The sequence below is a fragment of the Equus caballus genome, chromosome 18 (genome assembly GCF_041296265.1).
Source record: "Equus caballus isolate H_3958 breed thoroughbred chromosome 18, TB-T2T, whole genome shotgun sequence".
NCBI classification, from domain to species: Eukaryota; Metazoa; Chordata; class Mammalia; order Perissodactyla; family Equidae; genus Equus; species Equus caballus.
In genome coordinates, this window is record NC_091701.1 from 68,973,607 (window position 1) to 69,000,448 (window position 26,842).

Below are 26,842 nucleotides of genomic sequence, written 5' to 3' on the forward strand. Positions count from 1 at the left end.
TTTCCAGCCAAGAATCCACTAGAATCCAACTGCCTACTTGATATACCCACTTGGGTGCCTCATAAACATCATAAACTAACTTTAAAAATTAAACTCTTGTTCTTTTCCCGGAAATGTACTTCTTCTTCAGTTTTCCCACCTCAGTAATTGACACTCACATGAACCAAGTGGCAAGCCAGAAGGCCAGGAGTCAGGGTTGATAGCTCTTCTCTCACAATCTCCGCCTCCAGTCTTTCACCAAATCTACCCCTCACTTTCCCCGCTGCTACTCAGATGACAAGCTTATCTGAGATAACAAGCCTCTGGCTTGTTGACAGAGTGAAAGCAAGGGACTAGGGGGAATGTGGGGTGGGGGGATTTGTACCATTTGATTCTAGCAGGATGATAAGTTCTGTCAGATTCTGTAAAAACGCAAGCCCTGTTAGAGGCTGTTTTAGTTTCTCTGAGCCTCAGATTTCTATTCTCTGCCAATAAACAGATATTCTTTCTTTCCAATTCTTTCTAAAGTCATTTGAGATAGCCAGAAAAAAACTCCATATAACTGTGTTAGATTTTTTTACTCAGCAAAAAGTTCAAGTGTTTCAACATTTTCCCTTTGCTTTTAGCTTACCCTTATTATACATAGTTTTTTTTTTCACCCTTACACATTAAGATACCATAAATAACCACTTCCTGATTCTCCTTCCTTCTCAGTTTTGCAAACATTTTTCATGTATTCACACTCATCTTTGAGCATTGAATCTAGCGTGCTTGTCTTTCTTCCTCTCATTTTATTTTATTCAATCATTATTTAAAAGGGGATTTGATTGACTTTGTCCTATTCAATTGGCATCCGGCAGCTTGGCAATCCAGATGGGGATAGGCTGGGAATGGTGCTACATCTTCTCTTTCCTTTCTCCCTTTCTACCCATCCCACTCAAGTCTCCTGATGATTTCTGTACGAAATTGTCAACCAATATATTTTCAGGTAGCAAAAGTATAATTAAGTATTTAAACATTTGAAAGTCATGAACTTGAAAAACTCATAAGTGGCAAAATTCAGTTTTTCCACGAATTTAGACAGATTTGTTTTGGTCGATTTGTGACTTTTTTCAAGGTAGAAAAATTAACTTTGGGGCCAGTTAGGGGATATAGTGGTTAAATTCTCGTGCCTGCTGCCGTGGCCCGGGGTTCGCAGGTTTGGATCCCTGGTGTGGACCCATGCATTGCTCATCAAACCATGCTGTGGTGGCATCCCACGTACAAAAATAGAAGAGGATCACCACAGATGTTAGCTCAGTGACACTCTTACTGAAGCAAAAAGAGGAAGATTGGCAACAGATGTTAGTGCAGGGCCAGTCTTTCTCAGGAAAAAAAAAATTAACTTTGCTGCATTTAGGAAATGGCCAGGATATGCAAACATCTTATTCTTAATTCACTGTACCTAAGACATCAAACCAATTCCTTCTCACCACAATAATATCAATATTATTATATAATATTGTTACTCTCTATTACTCACATTCACACAACATCTACTGTAATGGTTGGTATTTATTTTAAGGCAAAAATATTTGGAAATAATTTTTCTGGAAGAAAAAACATTGGTGAGATTGTTATGTTTATAAATAAAACAAAAGTAAATAAATATCTAGAAGGCTGATCTTTCACTACTTGTAACTATATAGATTATTACTAGTACTATCTCAAAATATTATGTCGAATGAATTCTTTTTCATATTAATGATCACTTGCCAACTATTTGATTTTACTAAAAGAGGAGAGTCAGCTGAAGCGGATGATACCATCTTTTTTACTTTTCTTATTGGAATTCTTAGAGCATAAGAGATGTTGATAAATTACTGAACACACCTCCAGCAGAATCATTGCTGAGAGGTATCGGGAACGTCTTCACCTGGATAGTTACACAGCTCATGGTGCCCTCATGTATAAATAGATGGGTACTCTGATCTAACTTTGGCTAAACAATTTAAATAACAAAAAATAAAAGCACATCGCATACCAGGAAATTAACTTTGACGATTCTGAGCTTAAGGAAGGAAAAGATAACTCTATCATAATGGGTGCATGTTTAGAAAAAAATAATGTTAGTGTAAAAATAGCTTTGAAAATTTGTTTTCAAAATTGCTTCCTTCCTCTGAAATGATGATTATAGCATGCACAAGATATTGCATTTATAAATATTGTCTTTTTTTTTTTTTTATCTCTTCAGGGTCCTTGTATTTGCATTGGTTTTTCATGGTGGTATATCTCTATTAAAGGTTGCAAATTTTTCTTGACTAAGAATAAAAGGCATTGAGAAGTTGGGTGGTTATCCAATAGGACAGACAACGTTAGTCAAATAATTAGAATAATATACAAACCGTGCTCCAAATGATCAGAACATTACGTGGAGAATTGGTTTTGCACCATGAGAATTATTTTAAAGGCCTTCACTTTTCATAATGTGAAGAAACTCAGTGTAATTATACTATTTCTGTTTGCTCATATAGAGAAAGTGTTCTCTCTTGGAAATGTATCTGAGCAGATACACACTAAAATAGTAGGTTTCATACTATGCTTCTAGGAAATGATTCTGTTGGGAGCTCAACCAAGATGTTCTGCCACTAAAATAAAATAATAACAGCTTTTTTCCAATTCTCTGAGAAAAACAGAAAAGAAATTTTTCTGATTTGTGAATTCCCCCCCCCCCCCCCCCATCCTCTCCACTTTTTTCAGTTTCATTGGTTCTTCAATTTGCCTACTGGCATATGCTTCTATAAGATGACAAAATGAATGAGCCAAGAGCACATAAGAAAAGAGACAAACCTTATATGTGTTAATTCTCAAATACATGTTATGAGTCATTGCTTTTTAACATGTAGAGACTTGCACACATATAAAAATAGTCGTATTTCTGCAGATGAAATTCCTCCTAGCTCTTTCAATTCAATTAAAATTTCATTATTTCATGGAAATCTGCAAAGAATGTCATAATTTTCAGGTGCTTGAGTGCTTAATTGTGACTGAGAACCACTGAATTAAAATGCTGAATTTATTTATTAGTTTTATTTTTTGAGTGGAAATTGTAATCCAGAGATTTTCAGCTATATTTCAGAATCAGGATTAAGTATGATGATCAAACTTTATATTGTTTGGGTTCAAGACTTTCTCTGAAATAGTAAAGGAAATACAAAGAAATTAGAAAACACATTAGCCCTTGTCTGTGTTAGGAAAGTTATTTTCAAAAACCTTTATGTTAGTTGATACTATTAATGGCTGCATCTCATCTAATTCAAGACCTTGAAGGTGGACTCTAGTTTGCATTCCATTAAAAGTTTTTAATAAGATTTCAACAAAAATAATAATAAAAAGCATTCCATTTCACCTTTGCATCTCCTTAACAATTCAGAGTATCAATTATAACACAACCTTTCTTTGACTTGCAACCACCCCTGTGCTCTCAACAGCATAGTGAATTGCATGTAACACTTTCAGGGCAAAATAAATGTCTTGTTTTACTTTTTAACTTTCGTTCCATTTTAAAGTGACCTCTCAAATGGTGTAGTACTCAGCTAAACTTTATCTATTAAATAGTATTTTTAAGCATTTGTTTTCTTATTTTCTGATCATTTCAAATGGTTCAATCAGCATTTTAAAAGTTTTAAGAATACATACTCCTCATTCGCACCTTAAAGAGAGACTGTTTCTTTCCAAACAGGGGTATTGCTTTCTTCTTCCTTTTTTTTTTTTAAGGATTGGCACCTGAGCTAACAACTGTTGCCAATCTTCTTCTTTTTTTTAATTCTTCTACCCAAAGCCCCCCAGTACATAGTTGTATATTCTAGTTGTGAGTGCCTCTGGTTGTGCTGTGTGGGATGCTGCCTCAGCATGGCCTGATGAGCGGTGTCATGTCTGCACCCAGGGTCCAAACCGGCCAAATCCTGGGCCGCAGAAGCAGGGCGGGCCAACCCGACCACTTGGCCACAGGGTGGGCCCTGTTGCTTTCTTTTTAAATCATCACACTGATACTGGGATGGGAACCGTTGCTTACTCAACTTCCTTTTATTTTACCTGTCACTTTCCTAGCAGCACAGATCACAGGACTCTCAGAATAAGTAGGCTAAAGTAGGATGTCAAAGGAAGAAGGAATTTCGATTATTGAAGGTTCCAGAATCCTCCACTCCTTTAAAGAAATATAGAAATTAAGAAAGGAAACAATAAAATTTGGAAAGAAAGAAAAATGAGAGTGTATAGGAAAAACTGAAGGATAAAACAGATGAAACATTTTTGGTGCAGAGAGAACTATCATTTTTCAAAGCAGACTCAGCAGTTCTTATCTTCTCTTGATCAGTCAGCAAATATACCATAAATCTTCTTTCACAATAGTGTTTCTCAAAGGCTGGTCTGCAGAGAAGATTAAATGAAGGGCTTTCGGGAGTCTGCTCCAAATGGGCAGGATCATGGAGAACGAGTCCCTCCCTGATGGCAGGGCCAGCCCCAGGGGGAGCAACCGTGTAAGGTATGCAGACTCCAGGCTGATCAGCTTGGATGGTTTGTCAGGAGGATATAAATATTTTAGGGATATTTTTGTTAATTTAGTGTACTATGTAGAAAAAGAAACTGAAGTTGTCATTTATTTATTACCAGTGGACAGTCTGAACTGTTTCAATCTTGGGGAGAAGAGCTTCTATACAGCTCCCAAGAAAGAGCTGAGCCCTAGTATCCATTATACAAACAACAGTTTATATTACAAACATAGATCATACAAAATTGACTTATACTCTATTTTCCTTTTCTTGTTGTTTTTTAGAAAGGGAAGATTTAGTGGTATCTTGCCTATGTATGTCGTTGATTTTAATTAACAGGGAATGAAATTGCTAGTTTTTTTCCCCCTAAAATTCAATATTTAACTTATACATTAAGTTAATTGATTTAAGGAGGATTAAAATAAAAACAAAAAAACAGACGCACTTACGTATTCCAGAGTACTTGTAATCTGTGGGGTGAATTTGGTGACTGAAACTGGGAAACAGAGTTTAGAAATCACATGAAGAAAAGCCTGGCAGGAAATTGGGATCGATCAAAGAGGCAGGTACCCAAAAGGCCTGGAATTTGTTAATGAACAAGGGCTGGGAGGACCTAAAGGCTGTCTTTCTATGTACTGATTTTGTAGTAAACCTAGGCCCCTGATTGAAGGAACCACAGTATACCAGAAGCCAATTTAAAGAAGGACTGGCTGGACATGAAATGGAGAGAGGACAAAGAAAGATAAATTTTTTTAGTCTAAGATTCAGGATTTCATGTTCTACAGCTAAGAGTGACAAGATGCAAGCAGAGATGTGAAATTTGGAGAACCGCCCCAGGAGCCTTATAATATATGGCGACATTGAGCTGCGGAGAAGGATTTCCAGCAGAGAAAGAGCAATGGCAGCTAGGGGTGTGGGAAGCCTAAGGATATTTTCAAAATCTGAATGAGCTGAAGAGGATAGGTGTCTTCAAACCTGAAAAAAATAACTAACACAGGAACTAAATCCTTAGCTCATATCTTAGTTCTTTCATAATTCAATTGCTATTGTTCCTTGTCTTCTGGAATTAAAATTTGCAGAGGAGAAGTCTGAGGTCATTCTCATTTTGTTCCTTTATAGGTATATAAGCTGGAACTATGTTTCCCAGAAATCCCTTGCCTGCGTGGTTCTGGGCTAGAGTTGGCCACAAGAGAATTAGCTGGAAGGAAAGCAGCAGACATTATACTCTGACAGTCCATGCAAGGCACCAGGTGCAGCTGTAGGCCACATTGATTGCTGGTGTCTGTTGCTGCCTCACTTCATTGCAGGGCAGCAGCTCGGCCTGCAGCATCTCAAGCTCCCCCTAGACTTCCTCCACTGGCTTCTCTGAGTCCTGAGCCGGCTGGTGTGCAGCTCCACAGTAAAAGGTGCTAACTTCTGCAAGTCACCTGTATCGTCAAGGTTGGAGACTGTGAGAGACAGATGTGTGCTCCAGTTGGTCCTTGAGAGTTCCAGTTTGTGCTGTTGTCTTCCTTGTCTCACGTCCAGCCTTTCCTCTTGACTGCTGACTCTGCTGACCCATAGAGAGGTCAGGGCCAAGACCATGCAGAGGCAGCAGCCTTTCACAGACTTCTTCAGCAGCTCCCACAGATGCATGAGGTCTGATGCCCATAAAAATTCTCTGATTCTGTAACATTCATAGTGGTGCTATTTCCTTGATTTTACCCTTTTGAAAGAGTAGGTAACTTGTTTCTTTCCACCCAGATGTCTGTCAGGGTTTTTTTTCTCTATCTTTTTCATCAAAAACAAGTTCTGGGATATATTTTAGAGTGGACATCTATTCATTAATTCATTGATTCTGCCTGGGAATTTTTTCTTTTAATCTGCTCTTAGGTTTTGTTTTTTGGATTGTTTGCTTACACTCAAGAAAGCAGTTTTTGATGATCTCTTTAGTACCAATTTTTTTTATCAATAATAATAATAATACTTACTCTCTATTGGCTGTTTACTACTTTCCAGGATCAAACGCTTTAAATTCATTGTATTCTTTATCTCGTTACAATAATCCTATAATGTAAGTATCTCCCAACAGCATCTTAAGTATTATGTTGGATTTTCCTACATTATGGAGGATGAAAAATAGAAGATGTTGGGGATTTTTTGGTTGGTTTACTGGCTTGCTTATTTATCTTTGAATAAGGCCTGATTTATCTAACCCTAGTCTGTCAATATGCAAGGGGGGTGGGTTGTAATGTATCCTGTTCCCTGCCCCTTTTTGCATCTACATCTGAGCGGTGGGTTGATGGCCACATTTTCTAGTCCAATTTCCAGTAATTAGGCTTTTACCTAAAATGCTCAGTCCTCCTCCTTTCCTTTAAGACACTTTGAATAGAGTGACCTCACAAAAATCAACAGTCACGGGTATGTCCAACATCCACAATTCTCTGTATACCCCCCACCTCCTCTACCTGAAGCATTTTGCCTGTGTGTGAGGGGGAACTACACCAATGCCAGGTACTTCTCACTTCTTGTCTAATTGTATTCTAGGAACTGTAGTTTCTTCCTGCACTTGGAGAAAGAGAGGTGATAATGGGAAAGAGGAGGGGAACAGCAGTATTCTGGCTTTCTCCAAAAGCCAGATCATTTCCTATGACCTATATACGAAAACCTATATTGGTTTGTCCTTACGTTTTTCAAAACAGGCTGGAGGTAGGTGGGTAGTCTTTGTTTCTGCAAGCAAAGAATTGGTGGATTTTGATTGCACTTTTAAATCCAGTTTTATTGGCCTTGTAGTTAGTAAAATATCCGCAGGTTTTGGTAGTTTTTTTCTTTTTTTGAGGAAGATTAGCCCTGAGCTAACATCTGCTGCCAATCCTCCTCTTTTTTGCTGAGGAAGATTGGGCCTGAGCTAACATCCCTTGCCCATCTTCCTCTACTTTATATGTGGGACACACTCAAGAACATGCGACCACACCCGGGATCTGAACCGGCAAATCCCGGGCCATAGAAGCGGATACAGTTTTTTTTTTTTTCTGATGTTATTATTTTTTTTACATCTGTCTATCATCCATCTGTATCTCTAGCTGTTTTATTAGTCGGGAAAAATTTCATTAGAGGTTTGCCAGTTGGAAACAATATAAAACTGGAAGATCTTTCCCTTCACCACTATCTATAATCTCCTTTTAGTGATGTTTCTATTATCCTTTGATTACCTGAATTTGGGACAGACTATACTTGCTGGAGGAAGGTTTAGCAACTATCATTGATTAAAGGTCATCACACGTTTCAAAGTGATTAAAAAGCATGTTAAAGAAAGATTAACACTAATAGAGTCTTTCCTCTAAAATTCTGTGAAAGAACACTGCAGAGGGCAGGGCTTTGAAAGCAAAGCATGGCCAGCTCATAGACGTACTTTGTGACAGTCATATACCGCTTGTGCACATGTCTATTATTAGTAAAGCACAATATTCCCATATTTCTTTATTCATGGGATAACTTTGAAAGTATGTCCGATACATGAGGATTTTCCTTAGTTGATTTATCATAAATACAAAAATGGAATTATATTTTACAGGTACTTTCTGCTCTTCCTTTTGCTACAAGTTGCATTAAGTCAACACAAGCTATATTAAGCCAAAACATTGTTTCAATTTAAATATAGCATAAGACTGTAGTCTGTAAAGAATTCTTCGGTATTTTGTTATTTTTGTTTTGTTTTTTAAAATATGGTGGGTTCTTATCTTTTCCTGAGTGAAATCAACGAGAAGCTGCGAAATTTATCAAATTAAGTGGAATGCTTCCTTATGCTAGTGTCATATGCCACAGAGCTGTGTCAGGCATGTGGAGAACACTGGTAGCTCTTGAATGACATTTTAAAACAGCTATCCTACAGTAAAATTTCAAAATTTGAGTTAGAATTTACCTGCTGTAAATTGTGCAGAGCAGATTGTAAACTGTGCATAATATTTTCTAATATTAAAGACATGAGTTTTAAAATACACACTCTCAGAGCATGTGGTCAGTGTTTCATAAGAGTTTTTCCACATTGAGGATAAGAAAGAGGCCAGAGTTGTACTTTTTTAAGCACTTAATTTGAAGCCTATCCTCAGATTTATCAGTTGTCCAGTGGCTTCTGCAAAAACATTTTAAATTCAGTGTCTATTTTTATATCACTGACCATTGAGAGGCTGAAGCATAAAAGTAAACATAGATGGGACTCTGAGAAGAATAATGTTGGCACCTCTTTATGCAGCAGAGTTTTCTAAATTAAGTTCATTGCATGGGTAATTTCCTGTAACCACAGGGGGCCAGAGCTGGCTGGTTGACTAGGAGAAAATTAATGAGAAGCAGAGAGGTCTGAACAAAGAGGGAAGGAATGAGGTATACTATTGCCTAATGTAAAGGAAATAGACTAATGTCCAGATGAGAGGAGGTGATCAGAAGCTTACTCAGTCAGGACGAATAATTGATCTGGAGAAAATGCATTGGCAGTCAGTGAGAAATCCAGACTTCAAGCTATATCAGGCATTGTGTTGGTGACTGAGAGAATGCCTCTGGTTGTTTTGCCAGAATGATGCCCACTCTTTTAGGACTCTTATTGGTGGTTCAATTTCAAATTAAGGCATTTCTATCGAGCTTTTGAATTAGCAGGGGAAGACAAGGGATGGGCTTACGATCAAGTGTGAAGCTGTTGGTTATGGTGGTGCGAGGTAAGGTCTTATCTGAGGAAGAAATTCAACACACAGGAAGGCGTTTCATTATGACATAGGGTTTTTGTTGAAAACAAAAAAAAAAGCATGCCAGATGGGAAGATACGGAAAACAGCACAGTTCAAATCCAAGATGTTGGTGAAACTCTCACTCGGGCACAGCTATAAAGGGGAGAAATGTTTTTCTGTGTAATAAAAAGTGAAATCTCTGCTTCAGTATATTATCGTGGGGTATAAAATTCATTACTTGTGTTTTCTATGGGAAGAGATCTGAACATGTGCCACAGTAATGGAAAAATCTGCTTGGAAGGAGTACACTCATTTTTGGCATATGTCTTTTTAAATTGGGAGATTTAGAAGTCCATAAACAGTGTGTTTCCTTCCTAGTGTTTCCTTCCTATCTAGGTGTGGTCCTAGTCTAAAATGAAGCAGGATAGGGGATGGGTGCTGGCTCGAGGCGGTGTGATACACAGTGGGGAGGTGGAATGTCTGAACGCGATGCACCGATGCAGTGCAACTGCTTTTGTAGCTTTGTACAAAGAGAAAAATACATACTTGACTGAACTATTTAACCAACACATTTATTTCTAAACTGCAGAGTTGAACTGTTGCTTGGTTATTCATATATTCTTACATGAAACATGACAAAAATACAATGCATTTATCGCTAAAATGCTGGTAAGAAATTGGTAAAGAAATACATACACATGGCTCGTGAACTTCTCTCCTCCATCCCCCAAGCCCCTGGGTGCCTCTCACTTCTGCTCAGTTCACAGTATCAGAAATCTGAAGCAATAAATATCACGCCTCTCTTGACCACAATGAGCCAACAGGTGTCCTATCGTAAGTAAATAGGCCACTGTGAGCACACCAGCCGCTTTGCTGCCAGAACTTCCCTGGAGTTGCTGGTTAGGCTACAGAGTGCTTTGTTTTGTTTGGACATGGGAGGAGGAGGGAAAGCTGAAGTGTGAAGACAAAGGTGAAGGAAGGCGCAACCCTCCAGCGGCTCAGTGTGGGCACTTGGCTGCTGTAATAGATGACTATGTGTCAATGCACATTAATATTTGATGTGCATCATCATATTATCCTTTATGTGCAGTTTCACAATATTGTGAAGCAGCAAGGCTGTTCTAGACAAGGATTTATACTGCCAAGTGCAGCGGCTTTTACTTGGTGAAATTAGCACACATCCTGTCCTTACAATGTCAAAAGGGATGCTTCTGTTTATATTGAATAAACAGGCAGAGACTGGGTCCAACCTTTTTTTAAAACACTGTATTATCTTGAGTGCATAAACAAGACTGACAAAATAGTTTTTCTTAAATGGCACACTGATGCATTTTGTATTCTGCTCCTCGGAAACAAAGGCTTAGCTTCTGTCATTATAAAGGACCCTTGAAACAGATCTGGAAGTGAAAGCTTATGCATTGTGGGATAGAACGATGAAGAAAACTGAAGAAAATGCTTAGATCTACAAAGGCTTCTGCTCATTTTTATTTTCTTTTTCTGAAAATTGAATACAAGCTCTGGGAAGCATTATTTACTCACACAATGCCTGACCACATGTGCAAACCATTAAAAGGGCGTAGCTCCCCTGCCATTTTGATGCGGTTCAAAATAAAAATGTAAATGCCAATGGAACAGTTCCTCCAGATATGCTCCAGCTGTCCTTTGTATCATTAATTCTCTTCTCAAGTACAATAATTCACCCATGACAATAACCTAAATACAATGTTTTAGAGGTCAGAAAGAACCCATGTGTGAAGGGAGGACAGTCTATGACAAGGAGGTAAAAAGAGAAATCACCACATGTGGTTTGTGGAAAGATAAGAGTCTGAAGTCACAAAGGTAGTCTGTCATAAGACCTTGCAATATCTAGGAAAATATTAAAGTCAATTTCTCATATTGATCATTTTTTCACAAAGACCACTCACCAGAATATAAATCAAACTTCCACTGCATCATTTATTCATTCATCCATTCACTCATTTCATAAGCATGTTTTCAGTGCCTGCTGTGTATTCCATATTACAAATGACAAAGGCATGCTAGGGTATGTATCACAGAGGAACCCTGTCCTCGAGGAGGTCACTGTCTAGAACAGTACCTAAGATAACATGCACGTAAGTAACTACAGAGTACAAGGGAGTAAGGAACAAGTCAGAAGAGAAAAATGATACTGGATGTGGCAGGCAGCTTCTAACATGGCCCTTAATGATCTCTGCCTCCTGGGTTTCACGCCCTTGTGTAATCCTCTCCCCTTGAGTGTGGGCTGGAACCAGTAACTCTCCTCTAATACAGCAAAAGTGATGGGCAGGGCTGGTTTCGTGGGAATGTGACCCATCCACGCAGGGCCATATGCTTGGTTTAATGCTCTGTTGTCATTGACTTGACATCTATCTTTGAATTTCGTAAATGAAGTCCAGTGACACAGTGGAGCATGTTCACGAGCAGAAGGGAGGGATGTGATATGTTGTCTGCCTCCATTCTTGGCCACCCATTCTCACACAGTGTTCTCGATGCCCCACGAGCACAGGGTTCCGGTGGACCTGTGATTCACGGAGCTCAGTAAGACTCAAAGCAAGTACAAAGTAAGTGGGTTACGTCTACCATTGAGGAAATGGGCACTGACAGCCTGAGAAGATGTCCTTTCCCTTCAAACCAGAACTTGCTTAGAACACAGGAAGAAGTCAACGGCATCTTAAGAGACAAAAATGACCAAGGAACTGTATCATGGAAATTTTTTTATGCTGCTTCCCTGGAAAAGCCAACCACTTTTGCTGAAAATTATGACTGAGCAGGAAAGAGAAAGAACAACCCATAGCGCCTTTTTCTTTTAGTCCTTCCTTACTCACCAGTACACTGAAGACAGAGAGGGTTGGTAGAATGTGTGAGTATCAAGAAATGAAATACAAACAAACAAACAAAAAAACAGGTGAGTTAGTTTTGTGCAGCAGTGTCTACTGTTCTGGTAAGAATGAAATGTATATGCATGTATGAGCTAAAAGCATAATTGTGTCATTTTTAATAACTCTGTATACAAATTAAATGCTCTTATATTTGCATTTAAACCCGGCTTTGTACAATATAAAAATTAACAGTAAAATACATAATGATAATTTAAAATTTTAATCTTTCCCAACTCAGAATGACATAGCAAATAAAAATCACCATGACAACTCAAGAAAGAGAGACTAATGAAAGAATGGAAGAAAGCCTTCAATAGAACTTTTTTTATCTTTTTTGGGGAGAGAAAACTAGGGATTTTCCTTTTGCATTGAGCTCAACAAGCAGGTCATGATCATGGGCTGTCACTTCCAAGATTAGGTTACAAAAACATTCTGGCTCCTCCTTATCTCTTTCTCTCTCTCTCTTCTTCCCTCCCTCCCTCCTCTACCTGACATCTTTCTCTGAGGTAGAGATAGAGAACAAGCTACCATTTTGCAAGAAGGCTTTGACTAAGAACTAAGAAAGACCTGCCCCTTGTCAGCAGCCACGTGAGCTAGCGTGGAGGTGGTCCTCCCCAAGGTGATCCTTGAGATGCTGCAGCCCTGCTGACACTGACGTCCAGGTTGCAGACTTAGGAGGGGCCCTGCGTCAGAAGCACACAGCTAAGCCATACCTGGATTCCTGATCCACACAAGCTATGAGGTAATAAATATAGTTGTTTTGAGCTGATAAATTTGGGGATAATTTATTTTGCAGCTATAGAAAACAAATGCATTGGGATTCAGTGGAATAAGAGCTTAGTTCTAAGGACTGAGGAGGATCATTTGACATGTCTTTTCTGATAAGCATTTAGTGATAGAGGATATAGCATTGCAGGTAGACGATACTATGTAATCTAGGACAGGGCAACACTTCTCAAATCTTTTGATCTCAGGACACCTTTATAATTTTGAAAAATATCGAGGACCTCTAAGAGCCTTTATTTACACATCTTATATCTATTGATATTTACCACAGTAGAAACTAAAAAATAAGGCATTTAAAAATTTGTGTTTAAACAAATGTTGGAGAGAATGTGGAGAGAAGGGAACCCTTGTACACTGCTGGTGGGAGTGCAAAGTGGTGCAGCCACTATGGAAAGCAGTATGGAGTATCCTCAGAAAATTAAGAGTAGATCTACCACATGATGCAGCTATCCCACTGCTGGGTATTTATCCAAAGAACTTGAAAAGGCAAAGGCATAAAGATACTTGCACGCCGATGTTTATTGCAGCATTATATACAATAGCCAAGACTTGGAAGCAACCTAGGTGCCCATCAAGGGACGAATGGATAAAGAAGATGTGGTATTTATATACGATGGACTACTACTCAGCCATAAGAAATGATGAAATCCGGCCATTTGTGATGACATGGATGGACCTTGAGGGTATTATGCTGAGTGAAATAAGTCAGAGGGAAAAAGTCAAATACTGTCTGATCTCAAACATAAAAACAATGACAAACACATAGCGTTGGAGATTGGACTGGTGGTTACCACAGGGGAAGGGGGAGGGCAAAAGAGGTGATTAGGCTCACATGTGAGGGGGTGGACTATAATTAGTTTTTAGGTGGTGAACATGATGTAATCTACACAGAATTTGAAATATATTATGATGTACATCCGAAAGCTATGTAATGTTATAATCCAATGTTACTACAATTAGAAAAAAATTTTATTAATCATCTAAAAACAATAATACATGCATTATATGTTGTAAATAACATATTTTTATGAAAATGAATATATTTTATAAGAATAAATTTAGTGAGAGGAAGGTTAACGTACATTTTTGAAAATTCCTTTAAAGTTTAGCTTACTAGAAGAAAGCCAGATTCTAATATCTGCTTCTGCATTGAATCTGTTGAATAACACATATTAAGTATCCTCTGGAAAACTCCACTGTGCATTTGTGTGAGAATGAGGATGGAAGAGGCAAATAATATCTTAGCCCTTGGACCACACATTGAGAACAACTGCTCTAAGGCATGGAGCTGGGAGAATTCAGAGCACATGGTGGCTAAAGTACTCTATAGAAGAAAAAAATCTCAGGAAGGTAGATCTCAGAAGCTTGAATATCACACTCAATAGTTTATCAGTAGAGGGTTTAGCAGAAGTTATTTCCTGTCAATCCAAAAGCCATTCTTGCTCTCCTTCCTTGTTAAAGAATCCTTGATTCTGTTCAGCTTTGGAAAGCTCATGTATTGAGGGAGCGCATGTTGATTGGTCTTCCTCCTACCCATGATTGTTACAAGTGCAAATATGTGACATAACCATGGCCATAAAAAGAAATCTCCTGTTGCAGGTGGTCATGGCAATGTGTACGTTTTCACTGAGACAGAGGATTGCTCCTTTCTGCCCTTGGATGCTGTGCTGTAAGAACGTGATGCACGAGTTTGCTGTAACCATCCTGCTTCAATGATGAGAAGGCCAAAGGAACCTGGGTGAGCTGACCCACAGGCTGGATACTGTTGAGCCACTGAATTGTTGAAGATTTTGGAACTGAGGACTGACAAGCCAGTTGATGTCTATGAACATCGAACTGACTGCTGCGGATTGGACTTTGACATACCAGCTAGGTGGTTATTAAAATAGACCAGGTAAATGTAATATGGATCTGAAACACACTAGTATTAACAGAAATGAAAAAGAATAGAATACGCATGAAAGAATTGTGGAAGTCAAATTTGTAAGACTTGGCAGCTGAGTAGACAGACGTTGGTGTGTGTGGACAGGAGAATGAAAAGGAAGCATCAGCAATGGTGGAGTTAATTGCCTGCCTGAGTGATTAGAAGAATAGTGGTGCCAGAAACCCTGCAGATGTAACAGGTTTGGGAGGGAAGATGATGGATTGAATTTGGACATAGGGAGTGAAGGAGATACCTAAAATACATGGTGTATGGTTAGTGCTCAATAAATGATACAGGACAGAATTATCTGATACCCTTGGCTTCCTCATATTCTTCACTCTTTTACTAAAATGTTGCCTTCTTAGGAAAGCCTTTCTTGATCACCCTATCTGGAATTGTAATATTCACGCCCCACTTCCTTAACACTTGTCCAATATGACTTAATAAGTCCTATGTTACTTCTATGCTTTTTTATTTTATCTGAGCTCTTATCTAATAAACTACATATATGTTAACTTATTTGTCATGTTTTCCTAAGAGAAAGTAAACTCAATACTGGAACTTTTTATCTGTTTTGTTTACTTAGCATCCAAACCAATGCTTGACACTTAGTAGATAATCAATAAATATGTATTAAATAAATAAATAAATACTCAGAGCCTGAAAGTCAGGGCTGCAAAAATATTTGTCCATCATATGCCTAAAGGTAGCAACTGGAGCCTCAGGACTAGATGAATGTACTGTAATTGGATACCGAACTCACAGAGATAATACCAGATATTTATTGAGCAACAAAGATTATCCTAAACATGTTATATACGTCTTAGCATTTAACCCTTACAAAAATCCTGTGGGTAGATAGCTACTCTCCCATTTTACAGGTAGAAAAGCTGAGGTTCAGAGAGGCTAGGTAACTCAACTAAGGTTGCAAAGTTAGTGAGAGACCTGGGCCTTTATGTAAAGACCAGAATAAGCTCTTGTGTAGAACCTTTAACAGAAAATTTACCTAACCGATGGAATTTTAAATTGTGTTCAGCCATGGTACGTAGTTTTCAAGGAAAATAATTTAGAGTTGTCCTTGCTGTCTGGCTTTGTAAAAAGTAGAAGTGACCCTTCTTAAACTTCCAAGAAAAGTAATTCCTGACTTCATAATCAGATTATTCAGATAACTATACATACTTGTACACATCTCTTCTAATGTCTGAATAAAGCAAGAGTAAAGATGGATCACACACAAAAAATCAACAGTTAAAAATAAAATCAATGGGTCTACTGAAAAGACAAAGCACTTTTAGTCCCTTTGGTTCTCTACTGGGAACTGTAGTGAAGCGCCCGGGAGGACCTCATAAACTACATAACACTAGTGGTGGAGGCAAGATGATACTTTTCTTCAAGTCCTGGGTTGGCTGTCACTTAAAGTGACATAACTTAGAAGGTCTGTCAGGACATCTTAATGCCTCAGAGATGTTCTTCATGAAGAAAATGACCTGCACTTATTTCATTTAAAACAGATCCAGCCTGAGGATGGTTTTCCTCCTTCTATGAAAAAGCAGGCTATTAGTGAAGATAAGGACTCTTTTGGCTTTGCAACACGTTTTTACATTTTGTTCATGAACATGAGATGGAAAAATGAGGCGAGAATGATTCCTTTATTGGGCATTCAATTAAAAAATGTCATGACTTGGCCATTAGTTTGTATAAATCTTAGGAATGAGTTTCAAATGAGAGTGTGTTATTATGTTGAGGGGAAAACGGAAGTGCATAACCTTGGGCAGATCGTTTAACATCTCTCTGCTTTACATTTACAAGTGGTAATGCAAAGAGACAGGATTATATGATCTCCAAGGTCCCATCCAGATGGACTTAACACACTATGATTATTTGAGAGGCAATTTAGCGCGGTAGTGAGGAGCCTGGGCTCTGGAACCAGACTGCCTCTGTCTAGGTCCTGCTTCACTTCACTTATCAGCCGTATGACATGATGTAAGTTACCTTGTAACCCTTTAAGCCTCAGTTTCCTCTTCAGCAAAATGAGAATAGTAACCCTCATAAGGCCCTTTTGAGTATTAAGCATGATTGTCCTTGTAAACTATTTAGCACCGGATTTAGTAAGAAATCAAGAAACAGTATTGTGAATAATATTTATATTATAAATTAAACTATTTTTCCTCTAACAAGAACAACAAAAACTTTCATAAGAATTCAGGTTGGTATGGTTTCTCTTGGTTTAAACTCTTTAATCTATTTAACACCTACATTATTATTTATAGTATAAAAAATAAATTAAGGCATTAATTTCATTTACACAATCCCAAACAATTGGTTTGATTGTTTTCATTACCGCCCCCAGCCCCCACCTCAGTAGAATAGGTTTCCAGATTCAAGGCCTATTTAAAGGGATGCTTTGGAGACTTATGAAGAATTTCTGAGATAAACCAGGGCACCATCATACAGGTCACCAATAATGAGAGCGAGTGACGATTCTCTAAATCACAGTCTGAACAATACATTAGCATGATATGGGCAAAGAGAAACGCTTTTGAGATAGTATAAGTTTTTAAATAAGAAATTCAAAGACAACTGAGGTTAATGATAGTAGTTATTATGTATCTTCCTAACATCCTCATAAAATGGATGTTCAAATTCTCTTCATGTGGATGAGAACATGGAGACTCAGGAAGACAAAGGAACATGCCTAAGGTCACACAGGAATAAGCGGCAGCACCAAAATTTAAGTTCCCGCAGTTTGACTTAAGCATCTGAGCTCTTAATTAGACTGCTTTTAGCATAAGAACCATTTCTTCAGGTTTGTTTTACGCAAAGTTTATGCTCTCTCAAGACACCAAACTGCCTTGTTGTATGAATTTATCCATTACACTTGTCTGTCTGTCCATCTATCCATCCATCGATGCATCTATCTGTCAAGCATGTCTTTGTCTCTTAAGACATGACCGACAGGATTTGAACTCTTGGTTCATGGCCAATGAGTGAAGTGAGACAGATTTGTCAGACTTTGACTTTGATATAGTGTCATCAGGTACAACTCAATGCCAGAATGAGCATCTGATTATCTTTTTGTCAGACAAGGAGAAGTCTCTTCTTGTGAAAGAAATTTCCTAGCAGACTGAGTTTTACTAACTTGTTCCCCTTTCCTCTTTGAAAAAGGAAAAAATAAGTTTTCTTTTTTTTAAAACATGATTTTGAGTTTTAAAAATAAATAAAAACTAATTAATGATTCTTATTTAAAGTTCACAATGAATCTTAGGATTCCATTTGAAATATTAAAAACACTCTCTCATATATAGTTTTAAGTTTAATTCCTCAAATTTAAAATTAGGTCACTACAAGTAGTCAAAGATTGAGCGAAAAAAGATATTCATTTCCTTTCCCTTCCCCCCTCCTCATCATTCCTCCGTGGGAAAAAAATTTCCTAATATGTTGCACATTGTAGGAACAAAAATGAGTTAACCTCTTTTTGGGTTCTCTTTTCTACTTACTCGTCTCTATATTTGTAGGCCTCATATGGAATGTCAATTTCTGCTTTATTCTTGTAAGCTTGGTTTTATCTTCCTAAATATATCCTCCTTGTCAGAAGCCAATCAAGCATTTTGCTCTCCCCCTTTATAAATCGTTGTCCTATTTTATGCTTTGGGTTCTGATTATCTCTGGTTCTTTTTTCTTCTTTGTCACAGGCACTGCGGTGCCGAAGATCTGGAAGCACCACTAACTGTCCTTTAACTTTTTGATTCTCAGGCAGGTCAACCTAATTCATGTTAGCCGTGAAGCGGATGAGGGGAGAGTGACACAGCCAGCCAGGCGGAGGAGTTCAGCAGTCTCCCTGGAGGAGATGGCCTATTCTACTTTTCACTGAGTAGAGCATGGATGGGTAGCTGAACACATCTGCGGTTAACTTTCCCTGGCCACCCCACTGCAAGGCCTTTGGGGATAAGCATGTTAGAAGCTTTGTCAATGTCGTGGCCCATTTGGGCTGCTATGACAAAACTATCAACTGGGTGGCTTATGAGCAACAGAAATTTATTTCTCACAGTTCTGGAGGCTGGGAAGTCCAAGATCATGGCATCAACAGATTTGGTGTCTGCTGAGAGTCACTTCCTCATAGAGGGCTGTCTTTTTGCTATAACTTCACAAGATGAAAGGGGCAAGCTAGCATTCTGGGTTCCGGGTTCTTTTTTATAAAGACACTAATCCCATTCGTGAGGGCTCCATCTTCATGACCTCATCACCTCCCAAAGGTCCCACCTTCTAATACCATCACCTTGGGGGTTAGGTTTCAACATATGAATTTGCAGGGGGATACAAACATTCAGATCACAGCAGTATCATTTGCCAACTTTGTGTCTCTGCCTTCTGTAATGACCCTTAATTTCTCCACTGTTTCCTTATCTCCATAGTCAATCTCACTCTACATCTGTTTTCTCACTCATGTCAAGTTTGTCGGTCAGGATAAGATGTTATGCTGCAGTAATAAATAACCTCAACATCTCAGTGGCTTAAAACAACAAAGATCTATTTTTTGTTCAAGTCACATGTCACCCAAGGACCCAGGAAAATGAAACAGTCACCTACTTGAACACTGACGGTTACTATGCCAGAAAGAGAAAAAAACTCTGCAGGGTCTTGTATTGGCAATCACACACTCAGCCACAGATCAAGGTCTTGAACCAGACGCATGAGTTCCCCCAACCTCAAGGGAGCCAGGAAGTACAATCCTATAACACAGTCCTATTTCCCCCATTCTGGAGGTGGAAAATCTGAAATATTCAGTGAGCACCAGGACAGTTAGTTTTCTCTTTTAATTAAACAAATGGAGGACAGCAGCTTTAGTTCTTTTCTTCTTTGGCCTATTTCTAATTTCTAATTAATGTACCCTGATATCCTTCTGTTTTCCATTATTTAGTTTGTCCTTTCTTTCCAATATCACATTATTTTCAATAAATATTTTGTTTCCTTTTACCCAGCAGTCTAACTTTTTGCTTCCCCAGTGTCTGTTCTCATTCTTCAGCCCGAAATCCATTTTCTTTATTAGATTTCTCTGCACTCCTGCAGCTCTTTCTGTCTGCACCACACAACTTAACCTTTAATCATTTGCCTACTGGGCATTCCACTTGGTTCTGCCTTTTATCCGCTGCATAAGCACGTACCTTTCTCTCCCCATCTCCCTCCCCTACTCCAAATTGACCCTACTTCCCAATCCCAGCTTCCAAAGTGTGCCATTATTCTCCCCAGTGCTCAGCCTCAGAATCTTCCCTTCTCTCAGACTCTTTTTCTACTCGTTTGCTTCTCACCATTGTGCAGTCACCAAACTCTTCCCCATGCACCCATTGTGCTGGCGTGGATCAAACGACACAGTGAAAGTGAAGAGCATGTTGCAGACTCTAACTACAAGCGGATATGGCTCTCTACTCCGTTAACTATTTTCATTCCTTCCTTCACTTACTTATGTATCATTCATTTATCCACACACTTACTCAGGACCTAAGTGCTTTCTTGGAACTGTGCTTGTTACTAGTTCATTTATAAGTGTGCTTGTTAACTAATTAATTAAATATGTCTCTGCTCTCTAGGAGGTTCCAGTTGAGGAAGTCACATAGCCACACTTTCAGGTAACTAAGCATTATTAAGATTGAAACAAGCAAAAATGCTCTGGGATATGTGAGAAGGGCGCAATGACAATGTTCTGGAGAGGTCTAGTAAAGCTCAGGAGGAAGTGAGAGTGGAGATGACTGAATCATATCACTTCCAGATTACAACATCTGAAGGCTTTTCAGCATACTTAGAATAAAATTGACACTCTTCATTAAGGCATATTGGAACCTTCATGATCAGGCCCCGTTTCAACTTCAACTAAGATCTTCTTTCTTATTTTCCTTTTCTGGCTCTGGCTACCCTAACCTTCTATCAGTTCCTTGAGCACATTAAGCTCAACTGCACTCTTGGGCCTTTGGAACAGAGGTTCTCTTTGCTCAAAGTTCTGTTTCTACAGACCTTTGCGAGGCTGGCTCTTTCTTGCTACTTGATTCAAATAGCAATCCTCAAAAAGTCACTCCCTAAATACCCAATCTTAAGGAGCATCCCCCTCCCCCAGGACCCTGATTTTCAGAACTCTGTTGTAACACCAATATCTGAAAGCATCTTGCTTGCATACTGGTTTTGTTGTTTCTTTATCACTTAGCCCCATCTCTCCTCTTCCTGGGAAGTTTATGTTGTCATCTTGGACAGGAACCTTCCCAGCATGAAGGCTAGTTACAGGTGGGAATCTTGTCTATGTTATACACTGTACTGCCGGGACTCAGAGCATAACTCGTCACATGGACTAAATAAATATCTACCTCTGCTATACAGCTTCCCTGACTCCAGTCTCTCTCTCAGGGACCATTACCAAACTGCCTTACTGGGTTCTTTCTCTTTAATGCTAATTTTGCTATGTAACAAATGTTCTGGCCAGAGGGACGTATCAGTGAAAACTCGCATGTATGATCCTTTTCTTCTCTTTTGCTTTCTATTAAATGAATGAACAGGACCTCAACAATTTAGGGAAAGGCAGGCTCATGATAGGGAAAGAGGCACAATTCCTACAAGGCCACGTGTAGAACTACCTGATTAGGAACACTTGCCTTGAACTGTCATGAAAGCAAGAAATAAATGTGTATGTGTGTGTGTGTGTGTGTGTGTGTGTTATACCTCTGGGAGTTTGGCATTAATCTATTATAACACTTAGTGTTACTTACCCTAATTAATATACTCGACAACTAGGTCTTCCGTCATTTGGCTATAAGTACTTTTCTAACTCTTCAGGTATTACACACATTCGCAGTCATAAGTCGTTCCCTCCTCTGAAAGGACAGTTTCTTTAACCACCTTAATTTTACCTTAACATCTTCCCTCTCGCACAAGGCAATGAAAACGGCATGGACCTTGGAATTATCCTAGAAAAATCTGAGGTTGAATGCAGAAATGCTTCTACCTAGAAACATGCATTTGGCCTGTCATTTACCTCCTTAATACTCAGTTTCCTCCTTTGCATAAATGGAGAAAAATAACACTTAATCTACTGCACTGTTGTGAAGGATTAAATGAGACAGTATACTTGACTTACATGCTAATTAAACATACGTTTCTTTCTCTATTTCCTCAAGGAAACTTCTCTCCTTTGAGTCTTGAAATTCTCCACTGCATCCCACATTTTCTGAAGTACCATGTTTACAAAATGTGTGAGAGTGTGGCCTCTGGGTTCAAATCTTGACTTTGACTCTTAAAAGCTAAGTAAACTTAGACAAGCTACTTAGACAAATAACACTTTTGTGCCTCAATTTCATCATATTTAAAACTAAAATAGTAATAGTACCTAACTTGCAGTGTTCTTGTGAGGGTCAACTGGGTTAATAAATGCAAAGTCCTTAGGGGAGTGCAGGGCACAGAATAAGCATGCACTAATGCTTAGTTATTATCAAATTATGTTCTCAAACCTTTCAAACCAAATCTTCCCAGCTACTGTAGACACTGCCATTCTCTATGCTTAAGATAGCGGCTGTGCCCCTTGCATTGTCTTATTTCCTGTTAAAAAGAAAGTCTTCCTGACTAATAACTTTGCAGGCTACAGTTTTAATACCCACAGTGCTCTACACCAACCCTTCTAGCCAATGTTACAGGCAGCACAAATAGAATTAAACTAAATTACACTTAAAAAAATGTGGGCCCACTGCCCTCGTGCACTCTATTTTATTATCATGTGTTGCTTGGTTGCTAATGCAAAGATTTCTTCCCCCTCTAATTTAACACTGCAGTACAAGATATTAATTTGAAACTATACTTTGGTTTGGGACAAACAAAAATTGGGGAAAAAATATACAATAGAGGAAGAAGTGGGTTAAAATTCCTAAAAGCTTGATTATAGCAATAAAGGACTACAAATCCCATTATGAGGATTTTTAGAAAAAATATAGTCAAATATATCTAGCAAATTATTGGTTACTTATTGCCTGAGTAAAAATAGAGCAGAATTGATAGGAAGTCTTATAAGTAAATATATCTCAAAGTCACATTATGTGTTCTACACTCATAATCATAATCATTAGGCCCTATATTATGATATATTGCTATTGCTTTGCATACTTTTATCTTTGCTTCTCGTTTCTACTTTTTAATCATTTAACTAATTATGATCAAGGCGAGGATATTTGTCATACAAAATTGAACGTTTTCTCGTTTTGCACAAACTTGTATAACAACCACATCCTTTATTCTTAATTAATAGTAAAATAAAATATTTACAGAAAAAACTGTGTAAGGAAATGATACTTTATAGTCACAAACCAAGTCATCTAATTTCCAAGGTGTTCATGAATGGTTTGGAATAAATCAGAGACACTGTTCTAGGGTCATTTCAAGACCCCTGGCACTCTTCCTTATCTCACTGCATGAACAAATTATTTCTCTCTCAACGACTGCTTAATTTTGCTAGCTGTACCTGGGGACTCTAATCTTAAGACTCATATGAAATATTTTAGGAGTTGTGTCTAATCTTTGGCTGGGGTAACTATAATTCAGAGAAAAAGACTCACAAATACATTGGCCATCTATTCTGAGTCAGATACCATAATGTGACAAATCTAGATCTCATTATTGAAGTCTTACAGAGAATCACCTCTAAAGAGTTATAATTTTACAACTTTAGAATTTTATCATTAATACATTGCATTAAGATCCAATATAAATAATTTTATATAATTTATAAGCTAGTTATCAAGGATGTTGTCTTTTATTTTATTCAAAATGTTATTAAAGGCATACAGTATAAATTCTTATAGAGTCAGAACTTGTTAAAGTACCTCTTGATGAACTAGTTATCTTTTCTAATTACACCAAAAGAATTATTCATTTTCTTCCTTACCTTGAATTCTAGATAAGGGTTTTGATTAATTCTAGCAGCTTCTCTTAGTTTGATTTTTCCTTAAATTAATTTTTCGATCCTGCTTTTCCCCTTCTTCCTTCTCCTCAACATAGTTTTATTATTTGACTCTTGAATTTTTCCTCTTATTTAAATAGCTTTGTTGTATTTTTACATTTTGCAGACTCTTCTTCATATTCTTTGAAGAGCCTCCTATTTTCTGTGCTTTCTAAAGAGATGACTAGCCAAGATGAAAAACTTATTTCTGTTAATTTCTGTATGAAGGGTAAAATATAGAGTCATAAATGTTATCTTCTGGACACAATAGACCAACTTTTCTAATTTAAAAATCACTTAGCGGAAATTTTAGGCCAAAAAGGAAAGAGGAACGATGCCACTGGGACCATTGGGGATGCTTGCAGAGTAGGTCTTTCTAACCCACAGCAATTCTGCTCCAATCTTAGATGATGTTTGAATTCAAAGAAACCATGAAAATCGTCCAGACCAACACTCTTATTTCCCATATTTTACTTATGAGGAAATGGAGTTAGTTCTGGCATAAGGATAGACATATACATCAATGGAATATAATGAGAGTTCAAAAATATACATATACAGGGCCAACTAATTTCTACAAGGGTGCCAAGAAAATTTAATGGAGAAAGAATAGTCCTGTCAACCAATGGTGTTGGAACACTTGGATATCTATATGCAAAAAATGATTTTGGACCTCCTCATTCCTCCATACACAAAAATTAACTCAAAATGAATCAGAGACCTAAATATAAAAGCTAAAACTATAAACCCCTTAGGATAAAATATAGGAATAAATCTTTATGACTTTGGGTTAAGCAAAGCCTTCCTAGATATGACACCAAAAACACAGGTGATAAAAGGAAAGACAGACAAATTGGAATTCATCAAAATCAAAACTTTTATGTTTTAAAAGATACCATGAAAAATGTGAAAAGACAACTGCACAAAATGGAGAAAATATGTGCATAACATCTACATTTGGTAAGAAGCTTATACCGATAATATATTAAAAAACCTTACAACTCAATAATAGATAAATAATTTAAAAATGGCAAAAGATCTGAATAGGTATTTCTCCAAAGAAGATATACAAATGATCAATAAGCACATGAAAAGAGACTCAACATCATTAGCCATCTGGAAAATGCAAATCAAGACCACAATGAGATACCATTTTACACCCACATGGATTGTAATGTTCAAAAAAATGGTAATAATTGTTGGCAACGATGTGGAGAAATTTGGATCTTCATATGCAACTGGTGGAAAGATAAAGTGGTGCAGCCACTTTGGAAAATAGTCTGGTAGTTCTTCAAAAAGTTAATCACAAGGTTACCATTTGACCTAGAAATTCTGTTCCTAGGGTATACTCAGGAGAAATGAAAACTTATGTCCAAACTAAAACCTGTATACAAACACATTTGTACACAAATGTTCAAGACAGCATTGTTCATTACAGCCCCAAACTGGAAAAAACCCAAATGTTCATCAACTGATGAATGGATATACAAAATTTGATATATCCACACAATGGAATATTTTTCATTTATCGAAAGAATGAGATACTGATACATGCTACAATATGGATGAACCCTGAAAACATCATGCTAAGTGAAAGAAGCCACTCACAAAGGATCACGTGTTGAATGATTCCACTTATATGAAATGTCAGAATAGGAAAATCTGTAGAGACATAAAATAGATTATTTGTTGCCTGGGTGGATGGAGGAGGGAAACTTGGGGAAAAACAGGGCGGGGCTGCTAATGTCTACACGTTTCTTTTTGGAGGGATGAAAATATAAAATTGATTGTGGTGTTAGTTGCACAACTTGGTGAATGTACTAAAAACCGTTGAATTGTATGCTTTAAATCAGTGAGATTTTTATGAATTATATTACAATAGGGCTATAGATATATCTATGTATCTATGTACCTATCTATCATCTATCATCTATCTATGCAATCTGATCTATTTAAGAAAAGAAGCAGAGGCTGAGGGAAATGATAAGATTTATCCAAGGTGATGTCTCAGCTCCCTGAACCACCAATCCAGTGGTCTTTCCGCTGTGTCACACCAGCTCTTCCCTCTCTCTCCTTTTTAAGTGTCTCTTTGGTAGCTTTGATTAATGGTGGCATAAGTCACTTGAGCCCTTCCTCTTTACTACATGTTGATCACCCTTAACCTTTCAGGGGCTTCATGTGTGTATCTGTCATATAAGGATACCATTACTTGCCCTTTGCGCGTCAGAGAGATATCAGAGAATCACAGGAGAGGAGACAGTCGTCTGAAAAATGCAAGGTTTTTAATATGTTAGGAGGTTTTCCTCTTCTCCTGGCTGGCCCTTCATGCCATGCATATCTCAAAAGGCAAATACCTTCTCCAACATTATAGCAAAAAGACAATTGTTAAAAGACTTATGAATGCAGGTATAAAACATTCCATAATATACCCCTAAGGATGTAATAGCTTTACACAGAAATGTCAGATTCTGATATATTGATCAATATAGGGCATCTTTTTATTTTTTTTCCTAAGCCCAGCCATCCAATGTTGCTGTAATACACACAGCTTTGTTGTATTTTCTTTTTCCCAAATCAACAAATTTTCTATAGAAGGAAAAACATATTCAATTAAAGTTAAACTGCATACTTCAATCAAATATAATATTTTTATTTCTTTGTCATAATTGACAATTTGATGTCATATTTGAATGTCTTAAAGTACCACATTTGTGTGGATATCTGTTTATTACATTAATACATCACTAATTTTTGCTAATGGGAAGCAAATATTTTATTTCATTTCGTATTTTTGCTTTTTCCCCAATTGTTGGCACTTCTCCCTGATATGCCTCTCTTGATATCCAATGATTATAGGCACTTATGGCTAGTTGGGACCTAGCATTACTTTTACTACCCTGGATAATATAATTTTGATTGTAGAAAGCGCATTTTAGGATGAGCTCTGAGAACAGAGTAAACTACTATTTCAAAGACTTCAGAAAGACTGCAATGAATAAAAAAGAGCCGTGGTAAAGGATCTTTGGAAGATCATCCATCCCAAGGGCATCATGCTGATTTCTA

General features: G+C 37.8%; 1 protein-coding gene and 1 long non-coding RNA gene across 2 annotated transcripts in view; one reads left to right on the plus strand and one right to left on the minus strand.

The window, feature by feature from the left end:
• TMEFF2 (transmembrane protein with EGF like and two follistatin like domains 2) overlaps positions 1–26,842 on the minus strand; it is a 225,733-nt gene that overhangs the window by 65,084 nt on the left and 133,807 nt on the right. The window lies entirely within an intron of this gene.
• Positions 11,732–15,329, plus strand: LOC138918808 (uncharacterized). Its single transcript, XR_011428578.1, has 2 exons — positions 11,732–12,846; positions 14,490–15,329. It is a non-coding gene; the product is annotated as an uncharacterized lncRNA (long non-coding RNA).